This window comes from Protomyctophum bolini (genome assembly GCF_963924005.1).
Source record: "Protomyctophum bolini genome assembly, chromosome: 15".
Taxonomy (NCBI): domain Eukaryota; kingdom Metazoa; phylum Chordata; class Actinopteri; order Myctophiformes; family Myctophidae; genus Protomyctophum; species Protomyctophum bolini.
Genome location: NC_137876.1, coordinates 24,840,676 through 24,862,919, shown reverse-complemented (window position 1 = coordinate 24,862,919; position 22,244 = coordinate 24,840,676).

Genomic DNA, 22,244 nt, shown 5'->3' with positions numbered 1-22,244 from the left:
TGATTTATAGTGATTTCATTTCAAGTACTTTATGAGCATGTCATAATGACAAATGAAAGGGGCCATGCATTGGCACTGGACAGCACGCAAGAGAAACAAAGCCAGTACTGAAAAGCGATCATAGTGTAAGTTGATTGAGAAGTAAAACGTTTATGTGGACTTTAAGGAGGGCTATGAAAACACCAGTGCGAGTATTGTCGCAATCACAGCCAAAGGAGAAAGAAATCATGCATACAGTGGAGCGTGAAAATATATATGTGGAAAGAATTTATATTGTCATGAGGCCATGTTACAGCTCTGCTCACAGTGAATATGACCAAATGTATATGATAATGCATGTCCTACTTGGACATGATCCATACTCTCTCATGGAGTTTCCCCTCTTGAGAAGCGTGACTGAGTAATGCTAATAATGTATGCTCTGTCATAGGACGTTGCTGTGCACCAAAAACAGCTGAGCAGCTACAGTACACAAGCTAGCCTGGACCATGAGACATTTTTGAGTAAGATGCCGAATCGCCGATCCTGATTTAGTTGAGTCTTGGACCGCACTGATTATTATTATTTTGTATCAAAACGTTTTTAAAATTAATTTGAAAAAAGTTCGATTTGTTCTGATTCTATTTGAGAACATTTAACTCAAACACAAACGTACACCAGTAGGCTTACATAACACTGAACCGACATATTGGTCAGGCTGTTACTACAAGTGTGTACATCTGCTATTTTTGGCGCGAAACACATTGGTATGATAAAGCATAAATCAGGCTTAATGGCCGACCAATAACAAGCATCATTATCGTGCACCTAGAGTATATCATACGGTGCAAAATACAGGACTGACAGGTGTTGTCAAGATTTACACGTCCATTAGACTGTCTAAACTCAGTAAACATCCTGGCTTATAGACTGACACTAATTTGGAAGAAGGATTGCCGCTGGGTTGGGCAACAACTGCGTACAACATGCTGTGCTTTAAAAGCCACCCATTAGAAAATGACTGCGTTTGATTCATAGTGCGCCAACCAACACTTGAGGAAGGAATGAAGTGGTCCTTTTGAACTAAAAGGGCAAGTATTCAGAGCACACACACACACACACACACACACACACACACACACACACGCCAACAAGCAACAGACGAGCACGACTCCCCTTTGAATAATGTTCAATTGGCGTAACGATATGGCTGGCCATGGGCACTCCAGCTGGCCTCGTAAAAAAAAAGACAGGGGATGTCCTCAACTGCCCCGAGCGTTACCTATCCACAGAATGTGCCGGACGGAGACTGGGAAGAAAACGGATGTACAGAATGTCATCATGCGTACATAGCATCCTGGCTTGTTCTAATTGGAGTATTAATAAGAGATTATGAACGGAACATAAATGTCACCATTTGTTATGTTCATATAGTAACAGTAATATATGACTGTGACACAGTGTGACAGAATTACAGCCCTTCGTGAACGCTTTGGACAGCATTGCACCGCAAATTGCATGACAACGTATCATAAAGTTCCAGACCTGACTGAGCTGGCGCAGTCGAGATCGCGCTTGCACATTAGCCCGTTTTCATCTCACAGGCATTGAGCGTAAAGTCGTTAAAATGTTTTCCTGTTTATTTACATCAATCACACTGCATGGGATAAGAGGTTGTGTATTCCCTCCGCCCTGGCCCAGAGCTCTATCTCGTTTTCTTTTTTCTCTTTCTTTTTCCAGAAGGCACCACATGGAGAGCACAGCTGTTGAGATCACTGGTAGAAAGCCAAACGGTGTTTAGATTCCTCTGCCGAGACCACGAAAGGTCTTGTTGATGTTTGTGGGATGTCTGATCTTGTTGAAGTGTGAGCTCTGATCATGTATTTATTGTGCTGTGAGAGTGGTCCCAGATGTTCCGCTGCATGGTCAGTTGTTGTGTCTATAGAGGGGCTTGTGGGGCGAAAACCACCTTGAAGATCTATTGCGACTGTAGGTCGCAGTTTACTATGAAAACCTGCAAAACCTGTCAGTCACGCTAAAACCTGTCAGTCAGTCCATCAAGCCTCGTGACACACTCCATATATGGCCGTCGGTCACGACCATATATGGCCGTCATCAAACCATGGATAGCCATACATGGAGAAGACTGGATCCTCACCTAGATCTGCATATATCGAGCTGGCCAGCAACTCTACATCTGATCTGACCTCAAACCCTTAGATCTCCATATATGGAGCTGACCTGTTCTGACATTCCAAATGTTGATCCTTCCCTACCCGTCCTTACTCTTCGATGTCTCCCTTTTGACTGATACCTGTCCATTCAAACTCAAGACGGACCCGCCCCTAAGTCATTAGCACAGCCGCGCCCGGCAGCCGGCGAAAACTAGAGTTCTCAACAGATTCGAAAATGAAGGCCCAGCCCTACCTGGGCCCTAACTAGGCCCTAACTGGGCTGGCCCGAGGCCCCGCTTGGCCTTACTAATTAGCACACATTTTACGCCCTACCCCGGCCGGAAAAAGTCAGCCAATCCCAATCGGGATGGAAAATTGGAAAATTGGACAGATCCCATGACTATAGAGATAGTGTGTACCAATTTGCGTGATGTATGGATAATGGATATCTGTAGGAGTAATATAAACAAATGCAAAAAACGGCCTCATGGTGGCGCTAGAACAGGCTGTTCTGGAAAGTTTGGGGCAGAGGTTCAGAATTGGCATCCAGGGAGTGTGTGCACAGTTTGGCAACGACCAGGCAAACGGTGGCAGAGATTAGCTGTACATGGACGGACTGACGGACGGACGGACAGGGTGCAAAACATACTCTCTCCCATGTCTTCGGCCTGGTGAATGAATTAAATAAAGTTTATGATGATGATGACATTAATAAAACCTGCTCATGAAATGACAGAACATTCGTACGTTATGCCACAGTTTCCCACTGGTTCCCAAACTGTTTGGCTCGAGACCCAAAAGAGAAATTGTATACGTCTCCCCGGGACCCAAACTTGAAAATAGCAGATCTGCAAGCACACAACGTGGTGCAGATCTGCTATTTTCACTACTTCTTCATTTTCACGTTGAAAAATGTTTTCATATTTTGTTATGTGGGAAATGGAAAAAAGGAGACATTCACTCACGACCCATAGAAATTGGTCCGTGACCCTAAGATGGGTCCCGACCCGGGAAACAGCGCTCCACAACACTGACGTATACTGTCTGTAGGCACACATAACATAACATGGTCAGCTGCAGGGGCGGTGATGACGCGTTGTGATCGTGATATCATGCTGTTGAGTTAGGAAAGTCTTTCTGGAAGGATACACTCATAGCTCCTCAGAGATGCCTCCTAAGCCTCATCCGTCGCTCCTAGGAGCAGGATAAAGACACTTGGCAATGTTGGCATGAAAATGCCGGACTGAGTTGAACTTCCGGTTCGAGACTTCGAACCAAGCCTGTATAAACCAGGCTTAATGGTGTCATGTGAAAATCTGTAATATACAAGAGAAGTTGCTTTTTTGACTGCCCCCTTTTATTTTATTGTATTTATTTCATGTTGCGTTCATCTGTTATTGTTTGTACGTTTGTAAAGCATGCTACATTTTGAAAAAGTGAATAAATTGATGTACACGTCTATAGGGTACACTCTTAAATGATTATCAGCTCAACTTGTGCGAGCAAAGGGAACATTGTTTTTGAGCATATGGTTGAACAAGGCCAAGAGAAAGTTCTGAAGCATTTATTAATGCTGTCCATTTTGTAGATCTAAGAGAGAGAAAAAAAATACCAGAAATGCAAAAAACTCAAGTCATTGCTGTAAGATCTTGAACTCACATTAGTCAAAACTGTAGCCAAAGTGCGTCACAGTGAGGACATTTAAAATTTACATGACAGCTTAAATGAGAGGCAGTCAGATACATTAGATGCAAAGTGCAAAGCAATAGAAAGGCACAAAAAGGATAAAAAACAGTCGAGTCAGAAAATAAAACCAGAGCACAGCTTGTGGAAGATGTGTGTAAATGCAACCCAGCACCGGTGTAAGGATTGGCCAGCCAAGTATACAGAATGTCCAAACTGCCAAGATGGCATAACAACAGAGGTGGCTATTGAGAATGACAGTGTTGAACATGAGTGGACAGAACAGAAGCCATTGTCATCACTCCTGCACAGACAAAAATGGGGCACTGTGGCTGCCCAGGATATCCCAGTATAGTCCCGGCAGGCAGCTCATGGGTGTAAGAGGTTAAAAGTTAAAGTTAAAGTTTGGACTGGACATCTGAACAAGATGTGGTGGTCATAACCGAAGTAGGTATGGATTTCTGCCCAAATGTCTGTTTTAATTATGTCCTAATAAAGGAAGCTATGAGATGTGCGGCAGCTTCTATTTTAATTACTTACTCCCGTTGGCTGACACCTCACCACTACAGGTGTGCATTGTATCTCCTTAGACTCCTTGGTCAAACTGATGAAACCACTGTTAGGAGTTCAAGTTCCATTGAATCCAGGCATGCCTTTAGTCTTGTTAAATGTGACACAAATGTCTGACTGTGTGACTGTGTGAAGACGAGAAGATGAAAACATTGTTTATTTAATTAACAAAGCAATATACTGTGCCACACTGCCACACCATATGCCAAGATCTCATCATGTTGATGATAATGTCAGGGCAGAACTGGATGGCATGGAAGCAATGGGAGTGATATGTAAGGTTACTCAACCCACTCCCTCCATACTGGTGTGCAGACCTAGAGGAATGTGCCCAAAGCCAGATTGAAGAAGAAACTCGGGTTGATCTGACACCGTTGCATAAGTGGGTCAAATGGGAAAGAACACTCACGGGACGGACGGACAGACGGACGGACGGACGGACGGACGGACGGACGGACGGACGGACAGACAGACAGACAGACGGACAGACAGACAGACGGACAGACGGACAGACGGACGGACGGACGGACGGACGGACAGACAGACAGCAGCTGCAACGTCTTGCCTCGTCAGACTGGTGAGGAGAAACCGTCCACATCTCACCAGCGAACAACAGATGCAAACATAAGATGACACACAGTCTCGGGTAGTGCTGGCAATTAACCACAGTTGATCCATTATGTTATAAGCTCAGTGAGAAACAGTGAGAAACCTGTGTTTCTAAAAGAAAATACCTCATGTCGGTGAAAGCATGGTTCAAATCATTTGATTGGGATCATTAATGTGAATAAAATGAAATAAAAACTTGGCTAAGCTGTTGTTCTGGCTGTTGTTAAATGCTTATAGGAAAGCAATAATATAAATGTTTCTTACTTTAAAAGGGATGCTTTATAAAGGCTTAATCAAATTTAAATGCTGGAGTCAATAAATGCGATGTTGAACAGATATACAGAAATTGTGTGGCTTGCTCTCTTGGGGAATTAAAGTGTTAACAGCAATTTCACTCTCCGTCTCATTATTACAGATAATAACCGCACCATTTATTCTCACTCTCACAAGTTCATGTTCATGTTTTTGCCTTTTTTGGAGCCAGAAGGCAGCTAGGAAATATTTTACAGCAATAAGTTATACAGTATCTCTAATTCTAACTGTTGTCATGGAACATGTGCTTGTACTCGAACCCACTGCTTTCAGCCTTACTTTACACTCCTGTAGCCCAGTGAGATTTTGCAGCAATACAAGCCAAATAATACTGAAATCAAGCATCTTACGGAAGCATGTGGTAATTTGTAGTTAATGTTTCGCACTAAACCAGACTTCAGGCATAACTAACTTGTGGTGGAGACAGGACGCAAAGGGAAACACTTTATTACCAGATAAAGCATCGTAGAGACGTGGTTCATGTTGCTGCATAGATTTTTTTTTTCTTAACCACATGACCCCAAGCATCCCTATGCTGGGCGCATACAAAGTGAACATTCAGCTAAAATATTAGATCTACAAGCTCACAAGACTGTTTTTCTCTGAAGAGATTTGGTGTAGAGGGGAAAGAGTGGGACCAAGTATAGACCCAGGTGAATGACGAATATATAGGGTTTAAGTGAGTCATTTGCAAATATAGGACTTATATCACAAAGGGATCACAAGTCATGGTGTACGACTTCCCATGGTTCCATGTTGGTGCCATGTACCAGGTCTGGAGCAGAGTGCATTCATGCAATCGGCATTTAACAAGATGACAGATTGGAACATGGAACAGGGATTCCATTCTAATCAAAGGATAAAGAAGAGCCATGACTTCATAAGTTGAATGAACTGGGGCACTGGGGCAGGGTATTCCTATAAACGGAGCTAAATGATATACGGATACAGTAAATGTAGATGTTTCACATTTCTCTGCAGTGCAGGGCATAATAGAACAGAAGGTGCCTTTTCCAAATTGACACGTGTTGAGATGTTGCAAGTCTTTCCTCGCATACAATCTAGTTTCAAAGGTGGTGGAAAATCTAAATTAAACAGAAACTTCTTTGTCCATGTGAATCCTGTTAAACTTCTCAATTAAACCATCTTGGGGAACATTGCGAAAGTCAAACTCCCAACACACAACATATGGCACGTTATTTGAAGGGGGCATTTCAACTAAAATGAAATTGTGGGACAGAATATGGCGTCAAAAGGAAGAGTTGGACGTTTTACTTACAGTATTCACTGAAAACAGTCCATGTGGGTGATAGTGAGGGGGCCTGGAAGTCGATTATCCGGCCTAATCCTGCTCAAATGCCTCTCTCCCAAGGGGACAATAAGGAGAAACACTTACATTGTGCTGTGTCACTTTTTCCTGGCAGGGTGCCCTTTGAGAGAAATCCTCCCATGTCCCCTCTAGGCTTTTGCAGCTGGCATGCAGCGCATTGGTCATAATGACCTATGACCCCTGGGGGTTCCGCTGAGAAGGGGAGAACCCCCCAACAGTGGAAGAGGCTTCATGACTCAGCTCCCTGGAGTGTCTGGGTGAGGGCCGTCTATGCATGTCAGTGAGAGGAAGAGAAAAGCCTGCAGTGCTGGGAATGAGAAAGCTCTCCAGGTTTTAAACGTGTGTCATGTTTTCTCATTCAATCCCTCACACATCCCACACATCCACCAAAGTGGTTTATGTTATGCTTATGTCAATGTTTTTGCCCCCAAATGCCAAGGAGTTCGGGTGGCATTTTTATGAAGCTTGAAGAAGAGTGACTTTTAGTTTGACTTCAAGGATGGTTTCTGAGGATGTGGGCACAATTTGTCTGGTTCAGAACTGTAATCAGAACAATGGCTGCATTTACATGCACGCACGCACAAACTTCAGATTTAATTTATTTTGATATTACGTATATAGCTTGAGCTTATGACCAGGACATAAAATACTTATTTTACCCACTGAATAAAGCGTGTGTGTGTGTGTGTGTGTGTGTGTGTGTGTGTGTGTGTGTGTGTGTGTGTGTGTGCGCGTGGTGTGTGTGTGTGTGTGTGCGTGTGTGTGTGTGTTGTTCTACAACGGGGTAATTCGATCAAGATATATTTTCTATTCGGATTGCCCTTAATCCTAGAGAGCCAGGTAAACATTCCAACATTGATGTTTCAACTCATCTACATTCAAAGTGAGAAATAACTGAATTTATTTATCCTTCTGGCTTAGCTTGGCGGCTTGTTGAAAGAACTCTTGCAAACACCTTCATACATTGTTGCATAAGGAGAAGAGACTGGAGCAGCACGGACATTTAGAACCTTTTATTAGGTGCTGAGTATACAAAAGGCTAACATTTCGACCTTGCGGTCTTCATCAGAGTCATCATTGTGTTCTAACCTGGGGCAAGCCCTCAACATTCTCATAAAACACACAATTAACGCATCGCGTTGTGATTTGTTGCAAGATTGTAGATCTGTCACCAAAGAGATTTAGGGTAGAGGGGAAAAAAGAACTAAAAATGGTTTAAATGTCACAACTGAATTACTATGACGTTATTTCTCAAAGACTAAGCAAACAATCTTTAATGTATATGGCAGAACGAAAAGTAAAATATGTTCCAGGTGTCACTTCGCAGACAAAATCTTGAGTTAATTTAACTGTGAGTGTACAATTGGACATCTACCCTTTACAGTGTTGCTGGTCATTTTGAGGGCATTTTCATGCTTTAGTTCGTCTTGTCACCGAGGTAATGCAAGTCAGGTATAATTTTATGGTTTGTCCAAGGCCTCTGGACACATATTCCCTGTAACCTTTTGCAGCCTCACGCTTAAGTTATCACTAAAATTCCCCAGAGGACCGTGTCGGTTTTAGGTTACACAACATATATCAAGGCTTGAGTTGATGCCATCATCACCCTCTCTTTCCACTACGGTCATTAAAATAGTCATTATTATGGAATGCCACTGAGTAACACGTGAGGCTTGAAATATCACTCCAAACATTGTGCATTTAACCATTTGCCCCTATAGAGGGTATGCGCATGCTTAAAGTGAATTGCACATCGAGTGGCAAATCGAGTGACAAAGCAACATGCAAAGTGTAATTGATAGGACTTTTATGTTTGAATGCATGGGTTGTCAAGGCCAGAAAGTAGTTTTTTGCCACTCAGTAGGCTTTCCTGCATAACTTCCGTGTTTGATGATGTCACACGCATACCCTCAAATTTCAATACTCTGTGTGTGTGTGTGTGTATGTATATATATACACACACACACACACACACACACACACACACACACACACACACACACACACACACACAGAACCCCCATCTCTGACCTTCCCAACATGTATCTACTGATTTGATGGCTTGTCATAGATAGTATCAGCATATCCCCCCCCCACACACACACACACACACACACACACACACCCTCAAGCTATTGTGTCGACCTCTATAGCAGACATGAACCGCAGGCCACATACGCAGGCCGCATACGCAGGCCGCACACGCAGGTAAGTGAAACACACAAACACACTTAACATCTTCATTTCCAGTCACTTTTAACAAGAAATTCTTGAACACAAACAATAGTAGATGCGCAAACTTGGAAAACTAAACTCTACAACAAGACTTTTTCCAATATATGCCTTATAGCTCTCGGCTTGGGTATTCCTCCAATCTGCAGGCCCCTCACGACTGACTGATTCACACACACACACACACACACACACACACACACACACACACACACACACACACACACACACACACACACACAATTTATAGTACAACGAAACACAATAATGGCGATCTAGAAGCTTGGAAATGGTTGAACATGTTTGAGAACTTTCACCAATAATGACATGATGTCCGCAATATGAGTTAGGGACGCCAGGTTGAAAGTGGCTACAGGCCGGGTGCTTTCAACAGAGAGTATGTTTTTGGTTCAACCCAGGGTATAATGTATCCGACGTTGTAATTGATTAAGCAGAGTTCCTCCATCCGAGAACTCTCTGCTGCATGCAGGGTGACATCATGCACCTTACTGTATGACTAACGTCTTCCTCGGAGAGCGTGACAGACGAGGGGTGCCAACAACACGAACGTGCTTCGGCCTCCTCCGTGGTCCTCCTCCTCATGTGTGTGGGAGGGACATTCCGATCAGATGATAGCGGCCATTCATAATCCTACCGCTATCGAGTGATGGAGATCACAGACTCTCTCTCTCCGTTCTGTCTGCTCTGCTCCGCTCTGCTCTCTGCAGTCCTGTTGTTATCACAGTCTGTGAGTCTGGCGGAGCAGTATAACGCTTGTGGTCTTCCCTCTTTCCTTCACCGCCCCCGCCCCCAGACACCCATACGTCCGCAGCGCAGCGGGTAATGTGCACGGGCAGCATTACGGAGCCCCGCCGAAGTGTTGCTCCTGTTATGCGTCTGAAGGGGCTGGAGATCTTTTCAGCACATCATGTTTAATGTGAAACAGAGGGACACAGTAGACATGTGAGGATATATACCATGCGCTCAGGAAGTACAACCCCGTTCTTCATGCCGAGATCAAAGAATACAGAGAATAAGCTCATTCATGTGCACACAGCAACTACAGTATATATTTTATAATTAAATCAAATTGTCTTCTCTGTTATTGTACACACAGATAATGACCATTGTGTTGCCATTGGTGAACTAATTGGGTAATTTGCTACAATGATCTACAAGTTCTCTCCAATTAGGCCAAACTTATACAGTGAAGTGTTGTGTTTGGCTGCCGTCATAGGGAAGTGTGAGTTATGCTATTCTATGGATCTCATGCTCTGTGAGGTGACGAGCGATACCAAAACACACCGTAATGTCCTGCAATTCAGGCCGTTTCTTTTTGACCAAGTCTAATTAATCCAGGACTCTTCACATTCCTGATGTATTTTTTTTAACAATTCCAGAACTCTTGTGTCTTTGTTTAACTGTACAGATAATAATAGTATTAGTAATTCAACCCATTAAAACCGGGAAAACGTCTGTGTCATTTTAGATTTTAAATATATACTGTACAGTATATCGTCTCTGTTGGGTGAAAATCTCACAAAGTGTTACTTTTCAGGAATAATTCAAAAGTAGCAGCTCTACGAACTCAAAGCGCGTTGCTTCGCCCCGTGTTTCAAACTTGCATATCTGCTACTTCTGATGCTTTTGTGTAGCTTTATGTGAACTTACAAGAAAATGCCTGACAATTTACAATTTAGGCATTTACTGTAGCAGACGCTCTTAATCCGGAGCGATTTACATTAAGCAAGAACAAAAACATGGCAATAGATCATATACATAACAAATAGTTATCATGAATCATACATAAGCTAAGAACGAAACAGTGGAATATCTATATAATGAAACTACCGGTATATGCATTGACTATATAGTGCTATGTCTACATAAAATGCTATCTAAGTTACTGTAGCCTTTGCACACGCCTGTAAGGTCGTCGCGACTAGGGCAAGTGCTACGGGTCAAGATGGAGTCTGAAGGGGTGGGTTTTCAGACTACAGCGGAAGATTGGGAGTGAGTCTGCAATTCTATAGTGTATTCCATACTTTTGGAGGCAGAAGGGAGAAGAGTTGTGTGGAGTGTTGTCCCAGCGTTTTTAGTGAAGGTACTTCCAGCTTCCCTGCGTTGGCTGATCTGAGTGCAAACAAGAATGCATGGGCCTCAGCTGGGTCTTAATGGGACGTTAAAGGACCATGATGGTGCACTGGCACCATACATTTCAGTATGATATGAAAAGCAACTTCAAGAAACTTGAAACTTGTTTGAGATAGAGAAATGCTAAATATAACGCAGTTGTTGTTTTTTTTAGTCAAAGCCTCATTATCGTGTGTTTTAATTCCTTTTTACGAGGAAAAAGCTGTAGAAAAAACCCTGGCTGTGATTTAATAACCTCACTGTTTGGTTTAGCTAACAATGACTCATGTTTCATTACAAAGTCTGGTAATGCACAACAACCAGCAAGTTCCATAACTTATATAAATTAAGCATTTGATGGCAAAATTACACCATTTTGCCCTGAGGATGAACCCCACAGATGTTGGTGATGCCATGGCCTTTCCTCTAGTGCCACCATCAGGCTAAAATGTCTGTACTGTAGTTTTTGTTTTTCTTTTTAACTGCGTTTTGTATTGACTGTTTTTAACTTGTTTTACTGCGACCTTGTGTGCCCAGAAAGACGCCTTGTAAATAAAATGTATATGATTATTACTATTAACTTCACACAAGATATATCAAAATTTAAGAGATTGCCATGAAACTCACTTACAGTGCATTCATCCTCCCCGTAGGACTATTTGAGTGACCCCGTGCCATTTCTTCTATTGCCACCCTCAGGCTAAAATGTCCAATTATACAATATACACAAGATCTAAATCTTGTGTGATCTAAATTGGATCTACAAATCAAATCCACAAAATATGCTCAGCAGAGTATGACCCAATTGAGTGACCCCACAACTACTGTAGAACCACTCTTCAAAATATAAACTATGCATGAAAGATGTCTCAAAATCTAATGGGCCGATTGCATTGAAACTCCACTATCCAACACTTTTGTCCCAAACAAGATGTCTCTAAAACTATTACCTGGGGTATGAGGAGCAGCACGATCTCCCAGCAAGCAGGCCTTTTAGAGTCTTGTGCACTTTGTGTTTAGCATCATGTTAAACAGCATGATGCTAAAGCACTATAACGAAAAGGGCTGAGCCTCATGCCATCCTCATCACTGACATATAGTTTCCATTATAACTTTCACCCTTGCCTTTAAATAATACTCAAAGCATTAAGTTGCTGGTTTAGAGTGAATCATGCTGATTAATGATTAGGAGACAGTTTCAGTGGTTCGGTGGTTACGGTTTCACCTTCAGGAGTATGTTTAAGTGGCACAACTCAACATGTTGTCAGGCATTATATGGTTTTAAATTCTTTGGCAGATATGAACATAGTGTTTATGCAGACATCACAGTGGGCACTATACCATACACGCAGGATTTCAGGGACTTCCTCTCGGACCAAATCTGTTTCTTGGGAGTTGGGAGGAACACGTAGTTGTACTGTACATTTTTTGTTCTTTTATTGGCTACTAAAATGCTAGAACTGTCTATCCTTGAACTAGTTGCATCTACAGTAGAAGCAACTGACATTATTTCTTATGTACACCCCCAGGACAAGAAGCTAAACTGTTCAACATGACTTTGTTGGGAGAGTTACATAATGGTTTGCACTTTATCCAAAGCACTTTACAATATGTGTTACCAGAGTTCGATTTGCTGGTAATGAAGTTATTTCCTTTAGAGATTGTTTCCCCCCCTAATCAAAAATAGAACAGATCTACAAGTTCACAACATTCACCCTTTCACACAGACAGCGGGAACCAGGCAGTTAGGGAAACGCAAGGTCTTGCTCAAGGACACTTTGCCACAAACCCAGGAGCCAAAGGCCACTCTCCCTGCTGAGCCACTGCCGCCATAAACATCTGCACATGATCTCAGACTTCATATGGAGTACTGGAGTAGTGTTTCAAAAATTCTAAATGTCACTGCTATGTATGCATAGTGAATGAGAACTGACACAAAGTCAGTTGTGAAATGTACACAGGTGGACCTTTAGTAGGAATTTTGAACCAGAGAGAGAGAGAGAGAGAGAGAGAGAGAGAGAGAGAGAGAGAGAGAGAGACATCCGTCATAATATTCATAGATGTTCAATTATTCAATCATGTCTTGCCAAAAACAACTCAGTTGATTTGGAATGCTCATACGTTCCAAACACTACTGTATAGTTCCACTGAAACCTCATAATGGGTGTTGATGAAGCATGCGTGATACATCAACCATGGATCAAAGAATGCCATAACTCTTTTTCAACCGGTCTGGTATACGAACGAATACTGATAGCTTAGTTAATTCTTACGGCAAGATCAACAAATGTCGTAACTCTGTCTGGTTTGAACTACAATACTGATAGATTAGTTCATCTTTGCAGCAGGTAATCAATCACAGACACCTATCAAAAAAGCTAAAGAAATATTTGTACTGTTTTTACAATGAAACATGCATTACATTATATTCATAAACTATGAATATAATAATTTGCAGGTCCATGGTTAGTGTAACATGTACTTTTGTCATACTTTCATTCAGCCCATCTCTTGACAAACATCTACTTTAGAGTTAACGATGTAACATTGCGAGGACAGCCTCGACTTCACCTCATCTGAAAGAAATAGCATCAGTGGAAAATTTCCACTAGTCCTCCAGAAATGTGTAATATGATATTAGTGTGAGGAATAGGTGAGTACTTTATAAGGCAGCAAAGACTCCATAGGGAGGAGATGATTTTCAATGTGCTGGTCTTTTGCTTCAAGGGTGTTTAAAGTTTCCCTCTGGGATGTCTCATTTGCTTGTGCATTTTGCTTGTGGCTAAATTGTGAGGTTCAAACTGCAGTTTTTTATGCACAGTAACTGTCAGTAATTGTTTGAACAGTGGCCCTTTGTTTGGAGGTGTCGTTGTCTTGAATGAGCCAGAAGGTATGTTTGAAGGGTCTGACCGGCTTCCTCCATGAAGTTCATTCTGTGGGTCTATTATACTTTCCTCCTCGTGGACCGTCGTTTTACTGTACTGTGTGTTGAGTCTAAGACATGAAAAAGTACTCATGCAGGAGCCCTCAAGCCCCCTGCTAATATTGCTGTCTTGTCCAATTTCTCCGATGCTCGTCTCGTGTAATAGGGATATATTTATACTGCTCCTCAGGTCTCTGCAGGTCATCCAGGTAGTATAACAGCAACATTTCTTTCTTCATAAGCTTGGCCAGCTTTGGGTGAATTCAAGTGTAAGTTCAATATTACTGTACAACAGTTCTGGTGTTGGGTTCACTGGTGAGGTGTAGGACTTGGGGATAATGCCAACATCCCAGTCCAATACTGCAAATACAATGAACAAGGGTGCCACTTGACGTTCTACACCAAAGATGACTCAGAAGTGAGCTGCAGCGAACGGCTCTCGAGTTACGTGCATTACACACACGCACGCACGCAGACAGAGACGTGGCGCATTTATAGTAGGATGTGAGTGAAGATGCAGCCAGGTTTTGGCAGATGTCTGCGTTTCTTGCTCGATCGTGCAATGGTTTGCAGGACACAACAGCTTGGATTAGGTGCAACGGAGAGGTACAGTGCTTCCTTTCTCCCTCTGGATCCACTTTAGGGCCCTGCACGGTCAGATAATTATCGCTCTTCTCAGAGGCAGGCTTAAGAATGAGGGAAATAGAGAATAATGGGAGGCCTCTTGTGTGATTCAGGGGTGGGTCAGGGCTAATCCTGAGGCTCTCTCTGAAGGCCTATACTCTGTACCTCCCTAATCCAGACCTGCACAGATACCTTGCTCAGGGGACCAGGTGATTTCATTTACATTTTCCTGCAAATTAAAAAGTCATCATGGAAAAGTATGCCTACTCCCTCGCCTTCTAATTTTGTATTTATTTAATTCATTTTTTTATTTTTTTAGCAAAAGACCAAGGTATCATTTTTCATAGTGCAATAGCACAAACCCAACAGTGAAATTGGTAATGATTTGTCATGTTGATGCGATGCCTTCAAAATGTCAGTATCAAGTATCAAGGCCGTTTCTAACATTGTTAGGCAACATTTCAGCATTATCCGCAGCAAGCTCATTCGAAGTCATGTTGTTGTTATCTAGCAAACTGCTTAAATTAAACACTGGGGGGGGTATACAGTATTCTTTGGGGAAGTCGTTCCACCTGACTGCATGGATTTGTAGACGTTTCACCTGACTGCATGGATTTGTTGATATAATAACAATCTTTGGCCCCAAACTGGAAGAGCGTCTCTCAACGCTCCCGGCCCTCTTTCTTCTCTGACCCAAATTCCCTTTTGGTCCCAAAGGGACGACCTAGACCTCTTTCCACATTTAAATGAGGGCACATTTAAAAGCCCCCGCCTGTAAAACTCAAGAAAAGCTGTCTACTTTGTATCCGTGAAACCCTAATATTGTGTCCTAGACCACCGATATGTGATGTTTTGACGCATATATACGATACAATGCCGGAGATTAGTTAGACCCACACATAGAAGACGGACAATGGTCAAAAACATCATCTCCGCCTCCCAAGCGTTCGGTCCTGGTAGAGATAAAAAACAAATGCAAATAACTTTGTATATTTTGTAAACTAAATATATATAAATTTTCATTTCATATGAAAAGAACATTAAACTACTGAACAAGCAAACAAGTAAATATGAAAATCCTGACCTAAGTTTTCTGAAAAACTTCAAATATACATAGCAGCATCAATAAAAAATAAATAATACTGTACATGTACAGAAGCCCAAGAGGGGTTCCTGTCCAGATGAGTTAGAACACCAAAAGGGCTTCCTGCCCAGAATGGGTATTAACTGAATTTATTTTTATTTAACCACTTTCCATATTCAAAGATTTTTTTAAATAGCTTCTACCAGCTCACAAAGTCACAATGCATTGCATCGTGAAGCATTGACGCAGTGTGTACATCACTTTCATTTTATGAAACAAGATTAGGGTTAAAAATCTGGATACATCGGCTGCATAATTGCCAATATCGATGTCATATAGAAAGGAAAATCATGTTAATTTTGGCCAAACCGCTGTATATATTGTAGCGTGTAATACACGCACGCACACCAGTGTCACGTTCTAGGCTAATGTTCACCAACACTACTGACAACGAGAATGATGGGAGTAATAGTGTTTGATCTAATGGTAATTGGCCACAAATGTTCAAATATTGATGTGCATGATTGATGGCAATTACATGATTCAAACATGTCAGCACATTATAAACTATTTTCTCTCTAGATTGAGATATCAGAGGCTCGCATGAGGGTTGCGCAAAAACACAACTGCGATTGCATAATATGACTATACAATGGACTCATTCCGATGCCTTACAGTACTCCTGTAACATCTAAGTTGGAAGTGGTCTCAAGTATGGATGCAGGACACGTAACACTGCACATGTAAGGGATAGTTTGATTATTACTAACATGCGAGTGCTTTCTTTGGAAGCTACCATGGGACCTGGAGAGACCCTTTGGGTTTTTTCTGCACCACTCAAGGCCAAGCGTTTGCTCATTGGCCTTATGCAATGAGTCAGCAGGCCCGGTGCGCTCCCATCAGACCATGAGCTCTGCTCTGGCAGCATGGCTCCCATGCTGTTTGGGCCAGTATGACCACGTTTACGAGGACAGCTACTATGACAGCCTGTTAGGTTAGACTTAGAGGAACAGTGCAGCTGCCTCCGCTGGGAAAAGAGCACGGACGCATAACAATGAGTCATGTAGGACAGTTATATACCGGTATGTACTATCAGTGGGTCCTCAGTCTGTCTGCCTGCTTTGCGTCACGCGTGGACTTGTGGGTGTGCAACAGTTAATCGAACTAATCCATCTAATCTACTACAAAGATAATCTATTTTAATGTCTGTTCGTGCGTACGGCTGTAGTGCACTAACTCAAGAACCGTTCGCCCCACCGACTTCAAATTCGACACACGCGTTCCACACCCCCGCAGGGCGTGCAGTGCCCGATGTCGAGTCGGGTGGGCCCATGGTTGTCCAGAACCGCCACAAAAGGCCTCTCCCCGGGCTCTGGACCCGATCGCCCCTATATCTCCTATAGTCCATACTTTATGGAGCTGGCCTGTCCTGACATCACTCTGACATCTGCATATAGACTCCATTTGGGCATGCCTGGCAAAGAACTCCATATATGGGCATAAAGGGACACATACATAATAACCGGGTGGGGCATTCATTTCCAACTTGCATCATTCCAAGCGCCCAATGGGCACCACTCTAGTTTAGTCAATTATACAAAAGGAAATTTGTTTAAGTTTATATAAAAAAAATATATAATTATATATCAATTATATCCTCATAATAATTGATAGTTGAAGACCTAGTGCAGATGTGTGTGTGCGTGTGTATGTGTGTGTGTGTGTGTGTGTGTGTGTGTGTGTGTGTGTGTGTGTGTGTGGGTGTGTGTGTGTGTGTGTGTGTGTGTGTGTGTGTGTGCGCGTGCGCGCGCGCTGCAGGTCTGGGGACTGTCACCACAGTCGCTACACCTAAGGGACGACCAATAAAAGTCTCAGCATGTGCTGCAGGGTTCAACCTGGCGAGGCTGTCTAGTGCAATGAACATGGAAGTCCTAGTAACTGTTGGAAACATACTGAACGGAATAACAGCATGATCCTCAAAAGTAAAATGCACAGCGGACACTCGAAATACTCGAGAATCCGCTTTAAAGGGACTCGCATGAAATGAATCCCCATCTTGTCATCTTGAGCTTCATGCTGGTGGACCTGACACCTTCGCTAATCACGTTATGCACAGAAAGGAAATAAGAGGAAATTCCGACAGAACAGCGCGGGAACTGAGGAGAAAGACAGAGGTTCACGCTGTAGACGTGAGCTTCTTTTGCCCATGTGTTGCTACACAGGACCGAAATGTGTAACGTTTTTGTGAATACAACATTGTTTGGTAGAGCAGAGGTCTTCACCAGGGGATCCGGGACCACTAGGGGCCCGGGTCGTCAAAGTTACTACAGGGGGGGGGGGGGGGAAACCAAATCTTTTGTTTGATTTATGTATGTATTTTTTCCTAATTTATGCACCACATGAACCCTAGCATGCCTTTTCTGGGTGTGAAAAACACACCCAGAAAAATGTTTAAGACCCCAGTTGTAGAGAATGTTGACCCTGGCCTGGACCTAGGGCTTCTCAAAGTGGGTGCCGTGGCACGCTATAGGGTGCTCCGACGCAAGTCCAGGGCTTCCTCAGAATACTTTGATAATATAATTATGGAACCAATCACTCATGTCACTTCAGTTTAACCACTTAGACCCTCTATACTTAGCAAAACGGACCCGAGTTAAACTGTACTTGGTACATTCTTTTCCAGCCTACAGTCTTAACCAAACAAGCTCACAATGAATCACGTGTACGTTGCGACGCAGACCGCGTGAGCTTGTGGACTTGCTATATGTTCCCACCAGAATAGGAATGCTGTAAGTATAAAAGTTATTCTCAGTCTGTCCTAATGGAAACAAAATATTCTCTCCAGTTTTCCCCGTGACATATTATTGTGTCTTTGGGGGGGATTTACATCATGTACGTACCATTAATATGACAAAAGGTGCTATAAAGAAACAATGTTATTCAGCGGTGCCGTGTATGAGAAGGTTATTTACAGGGGTGACGTGAGCCAAAGATGTTTGATAGCATACTCTTGCGGAGCACTGTGCTAAGTGCTTGTATAGATGACCTTGGCAAGAATATGGTCGGGTAAGAAATACGTTTGGATTTCAACTTTTAATAACTATGCAACACTACATGAACCCTATATAAGGTCCCTATTCTTTTTTCCCAGTAAAGAGATTTGGTGTAGTGGCAAAAGAGGAGCGGACCAACTTACCAAGGAGTAGTAGTCAACATTAAGGTAGCGTTGAAGTGGTTCATGTAAAAACAAACTACACTAGAGCTACCGGCCACCACTTAGTGAATTGAAGACAAGTGAACGGACACAGTTTACTGCAACATGTGTTGCAGTAAACTAGTGTCACCTCTGCGCCACCCCTGGACGTGCTTTCGCTACTCATTTTGTGCTGCAATTATTAAAATTATGACCTGTCAGACTATGAGATAGCAGAAACCTTTCTTGTTTCTCTCAGAACTGTATTTAGGATTCTTTCTCAAACGTTGACGTCTGCTTTCTGTTAAACGAAAGTCTCCTCTGGCGTTCTTTTAATTTTTTTCCAGCACCTTTACGTTGTTGGTTTTTTGATGTTGATTTATTTATTCTTGGCCTGAAATGCTGTCATGCCTGCTGTGTGAAATAATATGTACAGAAAATGGAATGGTTGTGTCTCTGAAGTCAAGCACTGTCTACTTCAATTAGACATGTTCAAACCATGGCCGGAACGTTTTCCACAGTCTTGGGTTTGATACACTCACATTTTCCATCTGCTTTGAAAGTCTACGTTCTAGCATCCACAAGCCGACACAGCAAAATCCTCAGTGTTCGCTTAATTCTGGTTCTCTTTTGGTTACATTTGCACACTCAACGTTATGTTAACACAGTAACACTGACGACTTGACTGTGTATGAGAGTAGGTTTTAGTCCTTGCTCTTTATCTTTTCTTGGAGGGGAGGAATCAAACCTGTCGAAACGCCATGATATATGCATTCAATATATTCACTTTTTAATCTCTCCCAATCCAATTTAAACGCAATGAAAAAGTATTAAATCTGCAGCCTGCAGTGTCGGGTGGAACAGCATTACAGTATTACACCAACAGTAAGCCTACTGGTTGGCGAGTAGTACTACCTGAAGCTCGTATACATGCCTGGCCTGTACAAGTTTAGTCACTGTAACCCCCTGGGTTGGCCTCGAAACATGACGATAATAAAAAGTCATTTTTGAACATTCTGCAGTTGTGTCATTTGCTCTAATATTGGTGACACTACCGCAGATATTTAGGTGTGCACCCCGTGGAACGCCCTCAAGGACTACTGGAGGTCATGTTGAGAACCACTGTCTTTTAAGGCAGTGTCTCTGAGTTTGATAGTATTCGCCGTCGCCCCCCTCCGTTCCCCCTTTCTAAAACCATCCCTTGGAGGCTTGTTAAATACCCGCATCACACTTTGCACCAGAAAAGGGCATGAATCATTGGAAACCCTCTCAGATGTTCTCTCATGTCATTTTCCACAATAATTCCAGTAAAAAAAAAAGGAGTCTTTTTGGGAAACCAGAAATAGCAGAGGGGTGACCGTGCCTTTGGCACTGATCTTTCATTATGATGTCAAAGCAGGCGGTGATGCAGATCTATGCTCTTATCATTATGGCTTTTGGCACATGCTGAGCAGTGTAGTGGAGGTCTTTCCTTGACCCTGCCCTTTCATTTGGTGGGAAATGTAAGCATCAGCTCTTCACTCCCATCCTTATCAGAAAGAAGGAATTCACACATGTAGGTATAAAGGCATTCCTTCTAACATGACCAGAACAAAAAGCTTCTTAACAGCAAGTTAGGTCATTGATTCTAAGACCAAATGACGTATTAATTAACTTATATTAAATGTTAATGAATAACAGATTGTTAATTAACATTTAATACAAGTTAGGAGGTGAATTTCAATTAAATTAACAGACTAACTTAAAAGGCACACTTTGCAGATATTCAATCCAAATCAAATTGTTCAAATGAGAGAAGAGCAGTGTGGTGGCAAGCTCTACACATGCCTGACATATTGAAATGTGCGCGCGCGCGCACACACACACACACACACACACACACACACACACACACACACACACACACGGTCCCCTCATTTATTCCCTCTACACCAAGGGCTAAACGTATTTGCCATATACTATTTTGAAAAACATTTAAAAATAGTTCAACTAGCCGATCTACTGTGTATACCTGTCCATTCAAACTCTAGACGGGCCCGCCCCAAAGTTATTAGTGGAGCCGCGCCCGGCAGGCGGCGAAAACGAGAGTTCTCAACAGGCCAGAAACTTAAGGCCCGGCCCTCCCTGGAGCCTCATCAAACCATGTACAGTACACTCAAGACACTGCCCCTGCTGACAGCCTTAGATCTCCATATGGAGCTGACCTGTTCTGACGTTCCTTATGTTGATTTGACCTCATCAAAACCTGTATACCTGTATACGCTCCATGGCCTGGGCCGTGTCTCAGCGGTCCAGGCACCTTGGCTGGTAATCCAGACTGGCAGTGTGCCGCGGGCTCGACTCCCGATCCCGACGGCCTTTACTGCATGTCTTCCCCCCATCTCTCTCCCCATTTCCTGTCAGCCTACTTTCTATCCCTCCATAAAAAATATATAAAATAAAGGTGAAAGCCAAAACAATAATAAAGACACACTCCATATATGGCCAGTACAGAATTAATTATATATGTTGATCTGACCCCCCCATGCCAAAGCGCCAGTGCTCGCCCAGCAGTCTGCCGTCACCCAGGCGTGCACACCCTAAAGGACGAGGTCGCTTCTCGCCCTCAGGGAGTCTTACTGGTATTTCAAAATAATTATAAAATGTTACCCTGCAGTCTCTATTTTCTCAAAATTAAAATAAACATGGATCGATTTCATAAGTGCTGTTAACAAATATGGCACGAGGACCTAGTGGAACATGACACAGGAAATGAAATGTAGAGGAGGAAAAAAAAAACACTTCAAGCCACAAGCCACAGGGAAGCACCTGCTAATGTGTGCGTCACAGAATGAGTGATTGTCTAGTAATTTATGACATGCCGAAAATAGTTTTTAAAATGTTAATGTTCTGTTCAACGCTGACACAACTGTGTTTGTTAGTGAATGATGATGCTCCTGTTCTTGGAAGCAACCATTAACCTAGCATTCTGACGGGAACATACCCCATGTGAACATATCCCATGTGAGAAGAACTAGCATTCTGACAGGAATTATGCCCCGTGTGAGTCACACAATCTGGAAAGAAACCTTTTTTGGAGGAACAAGTGAGAGTCACTTCTTAATGTCGCACGAGTCACTGAATTATCACAACTCAGAACTCACAACAGAAAAATAACAAATTGTACTGAATACAAAATTATTATAATCAGTCTGTGCAGGAGTAGGGAACCTTGGGCACGGTTGCCAACATTGGCACACAGGGGAGGAAGATCACTAGCTGGCACACATGTGAGAGAAGTTTTTTTCTTATACTGTATAAAAAAAAAAACATCTGTATCTGTATGCAAATTACATCCTGCACATAATTCTACATCCATTCAAACTCCTAACTCTGATTGCGAAGGGAGTCTGGGAGAT